Below are 4,932 nucleotides of genomic sequence, written 5' to 3' on the forward strand. Positions count from 1 at the left end.
CAATTTAGTTATAAAGGTCTTGCTGCCCGAGTGAGGCTGACCGTGTGCTGGCGGGCGGTGGGAAGGAATGGGTTTTGCGCTGTCCGGCAATTTGTGGCGAGATGCGGCTAAAAACGGGGCCTGGTGAAGTAGATTTAAGGTGTGTGGTTTTTGTCTGGGGGTTGAAGGAGGGGCTGGATCGGAGCATCTGGTGGCAGTGGTGGGAGTGGTGGGGTGGGAGGAGGTCATGGTTGGGGGACCAGAGGGTAGGGATGAAGAATTTCGGGTAAGGGATGGATGGCTGGTGAGGGTACAGGGCAAGGATGGGTGTCAGGGTGGAGGGGCACGGGGGCTGCAATACTGTGCTGAGGTGAGGTGGAGAGATTCGCTGAGCCACCAGATCAATACCTGCAGGAGCACCAGATTTATTTCCCAACCTCTCCTCCTCAGCGAAGTGAAGGAATAGCTGCGTGTCTGCGAGAGGGAGGAAGGGAGCAAAGGAGAGGAGGAGGCATGTGGAGGGCAGCAGGTCTTGTTAGTGATATAAAGTCGAGGAGGACAAGAGTCGCTAATGTGCGTCAGTCGAAGCTTTCCGGGCAGAATGACACTTTGAATGCAACATCATGAGGACTACCGCGCGGCGTCCCGCTGGCGGCACAAAAGCTGCTCCCTCCTGAGCCGTGATTCTATTAATTGAAAGCCTCTTTTTATTCCTTTTTCATAAATGTCATATATGACTTCATGTGAACTGCCAAAACTGGATTCACTAAAGATTTAAATTTTATTTTATATGGCAATTTGTACAGTCCCGTGTGGTCTAGTGGTTAGGATACCTGGCTTTCACCCAGGAGGCCCGGGTTCGATTCCCGGCACGGGAACACTAGATTTTTCTTTGCAGGTTGACAGCAATATTGAGCAACATCGTTCTAACACTGGAGTATAACCATTAAACGCTCAGCGGGGTGCAGGGAGGGTGAGACCTGGCGTGGAAAATTTATCGGAAGGAGTGTGGTGGAAGGCTGCCTGGTGTTCCGCCACCACCACCGTTACCATCACCATGAAGCCTGCCTCCAGCCCAGGTAAACCTTTTCCCTTCCTGCCGCCAGGTTCATCTCGCGACCCTGCTAGCTAATCTTGCCCAACTTAGTAAGGCCCTTAGCCCACTGTGGCCGTGGTGGGTGCTGACCATTAATCACGAGTATGTGGATGGGAGAAGGGGAGAGAACCGAACCCCACTCCCTTGCACCTCCTCCTTTCTCGCCAGCATTTCCACTTTCAGAAAAGAACGACAAAAACACGGCATTCAGCGTGTTTCTCTGAGGTTTTCGTCTTGCCCTCTATTACAAGCTGTGATCAAATGTGGTGGCAGGGAAGGAATGAATGGAGGGAAAGAGGAGGGAGGGAGGGGATGAGAGAGACCGGAAGGCAATAAGGCTCTAGTAGTGTCGGGGTGTGACTGATGGAATACTGTGGAGGCACTGACCGAGTAATCTTAGTAATGGTGTTTTGAGTTTGTGACGGGACTTCTTTCGTGTGTGTGTGTGTGTGTGTGTGTGTGTGTGTGTGTGTGTGTGTGTGTGTGTGTGTGTGTATGCAAAGATGAAAGTGAGTAGATAGATCGGTGATTTTGTGTTGCTATTTTAATATTCAGAGTGATATGCATCTTTGAAATTGTATAGGATTTTTGTATAGGAGTTTTGAAAAGGATACTGCCTATGAGTAGAAACACACACACACACACACACACACACACACACACACACACACACACACACACACACACACACACACACACACACACACACACACACACACACACACACACGCATACAAATTTATGTGTGTTTGTTTACGTAGCACCTAATCGAGTCTTCCAATATTCCGGTATGACTTGTTAAATGTTACTCTATTCTTCCTTCACGTCGCCACATGCTTCCCTCTACCACCACCTTGTCCTACACTCAAAGACTACTCATTCCTCGCCGCGGCAGTCACGCTCCCCAGGGAACAGTTAGGAGCAGACTGGAAATAGGAGGAAAAGTCACATGGTTACCATGAGTGTCTTGGAGGGAAAAAATTCATAATTCATTTTACGTTATTTTCATTGCATAAAATTAAGTCCTTGCAAATTAGATGGCGCTGCCTGTGGTTATTAAGTATAAAGAATGATGTTCTGTGTTTTTGGGGAATAATTACATTAGCAAATAATCACTTGCGCACTTATATCGTATCGTATCATTTTTTTTTTCTTGTGTGTGTTTATATTTGTTCATGAAAATTGAATTTTACTTTAACTCTCTTAACTTGCAGCGAGACAGGTAGGTGGAGGTGTGGGTAGGATGGTTTGGGGAGGGCGTCCTTTGGCGAAGTGCAGGAATATCGTGGTGTTCGTTCCTGTATCTGTGGAACTATTTTAAGGGCATGTAGATGACCTTGTTCTACTTTTTGTATTATGGTGTGAGTGATCATCCTTTGCAGCAGAATCAGTCTGTGCTATTTCCTTCCCTACCTCGGGAGTGCTTCTCCCCGCATCCAGCTGTCCTTCATTCTGTGAAACTCGTATTTCAGCGTGAAATATGCTCTAGAAAGAGAATATGGACGTTTCAATTCCAGGAATGACGACCATCCATTATGTGTTTGCCCTTTTAACCTCAACGTGGGAATTGTTTTTTTTTTCATTATCACTCATTGAATTATCTATCTATTTGTTCAAAGCTTGCCCAAAAAGTTAAAAGTATTGGGACAAAATCCATATTTTTTAAGTTATTTCGGAAAGTGTGAAGTTGGAAAGTGCTGGAAAGTGTAAGGACGTGATGCTTCGAAGGTCAACTCCGGAGGAACTCTACAAAAGCAGCAACAGTAGCAGCAGTCCCTTCCCACACGATAAGTACCGAAGTGGTGGTGTGCATCCATCAGGTGATCGTAAACAGTCACAACAAGAAAGAAGCTTTTAAGAAGCCTCTAAAGTTGTGTTGAAAGAATCCTGTGCTTGATTCCGTGAATACTTTTCTGATGCCGAACTGCAAGTAACTTGAAAGAAACGGGAAGGTAATGTTCCAAGAAAATATTTGATGTTTCTTTTCGAAAGTGTCTACGCTGCTTAGATGAAAAAGAACAGGATCGGGGCCATATGTAACTCCTGGATTTTACTCACCATTCGTTGGAAGGATCGGTCATATCACGAGCACCTTTCCCTTTTTACTTCTTGAACGCCATAACGCGCCTCACAACCAAAAGAGGTTCGCCGAGAGAACAGACAGACTGGCAGTTACCACCGTGTCTCGGGAGTACCGAGCGAGCCTCTTCCTGCTGGCGGCTTTGTCTTGATAGTTCTTGACATTCCCGTGACTCTGAGAGACGGCGCATCATTTACTCTGATGACGCTTTTTAGACCATTTGCAATCATACTTTTTTAGTGAAGCTTTTAGCACGACAATTAGTCAAAATATTGCGATGTGCATTTAGTACTTTGTAGATATATGGGCGCACCTTTTTCCTCTGCTCGGGTTAGAGAGGTGGGTGTCAGTAATGGCACAAACATTATACAGAGTAACCTGTGCTTCATGTTTTTTTATATGTGTGTAGTATACCACTGCTCCCCAGGATAGCCTACAGTACGAAGCGACGGCACGTAAACACTCATTGGAGCGTGTCAATCAAAATGGTAAAAATCACGAGGGAAAATGCTTTGAAAAGTAAACGACCGTGAATGGTAACCGTTGCGAGGGGAAGATCAGCGGGGCCTCATCATCAGCGGCGCTACGGGTACTAAAGATCCAGGACTCTTTCTCTTTCCTTTCAGACCCAAGGATAGCCAGTCCGCGTGCCTGGTTCTGCAGTGTGCGTGAAGGCGGGCGGCGGTCGTTGTTCTTCGCTTCTCCTCCTTCTGCCCTGCGAGAGTAAAGCTATAAATTTGCTTGAATAATTCTTGGCGGAGGGTGGTCGCGGCCTGAAGACTAGTGGTACAATGGGGAGACATTAGGGCGCTGCTTGTGGCGGTGTGTTGTTTTCGCTTTGTCTTGAGAGGGAGAGCTGCGGCACTCCCAGGACCTTCGCGCACTTGTTAACCTTCTAAAAGATCATTTACTTTAGTTTTCTACCGCAAGTTTGGGTATCTAAAGCCAGGAGAGCGTATAATTGTGCATTAATACTTTTCCACTAAATGTTTGTTGCCCAGGCAAAACACGATTCTTGCCATATGCCGGGAAGAATTTCGTTTTATGCAATTGATTAAAAATGTGGATTAAAATTTGCTCCTGAAACATTCATGAAAATGTATTAGTGATTGTTGTGTGTGTGTAATTCACCTCAGTTGTCTGCTGGTCACCCAGCCAGTCTTCCCCATTACGGAGCGAGCTCAGAGCTGATAGACCGATCTTCGGGTAGGACTGAAACCACAACATACTCCACACACCGGGAAAGCGAGGCCACAACCCCTCGAGTTACATCCCGTACCTATTTACTGCTAGGTGAACAGGGGCCACACATTAAGAGGCTTGACCATTTGCCTCGCCGCTTCCGGGACTCGAACCCGGCCCTCTCGATTGTGAGTCAAGTGTGCTAATCATTACACTACGCGGTGTGTGTGTGTGTGTGTGTGTGTGTGTGTGTGTGTGTGTGTGTGTGTGTTGGAGCGCGGGCGTGCCCAGGTGCTTCCCGGTGAATGTGTGTGCGTGCTTTAAGCGATGATACCTGAAACTAAGTTTGCATTCGCGCCAGTCATGAACGAATGCTGCAATGTTGAAACTTAATTTCGTCCAAAGGCAAATGAACTAATTCGCTTAAATGCTAATGGTAAATTGCCATTATTTCAGTGTTGACGCCTCTCTCTGTTCATGTCGTTTTTCCTCGGTAAATGATTACTATGCAAATTTTCTGCTTCTTTCATATTCACATGTGAATTACGCTATGGGTGGTATTTTGCTCCTCTATCACCTGCATCGCCTTTTGCAG

At 46.5% G+C, this 4,932-nt stretch overlaps 1 non-coding gene across 1 annotated transcript; it reads left to right on the forward strand.

Moving 5' to 3' along the window:
* The first annotated feature begins 785 nt into the window (after positions 1–785).
* Positions 786–857, forward strand: Trnae-uuc. The gene has a single exon. It is a non-coding gene; the product is annotated as a tRNA-Glu (tRNA).
* Positions 858–4,932: the final 4,075 nt, after the last annotated feature.

This window comes from Portunus trituberculatus, chromosome 19 (assembly GCF_017591435.1).
Source record: "Portunus trituberculatus isolate SZX2019 chromosome 19, ASM1759143v1, whole genome shotgun sequence".
NCBI lineage: Eukaryota > Metazoa > Arthropoda > Malacostraca > Decapoda > Portunidae > Portunus > Portunus trituberculatus.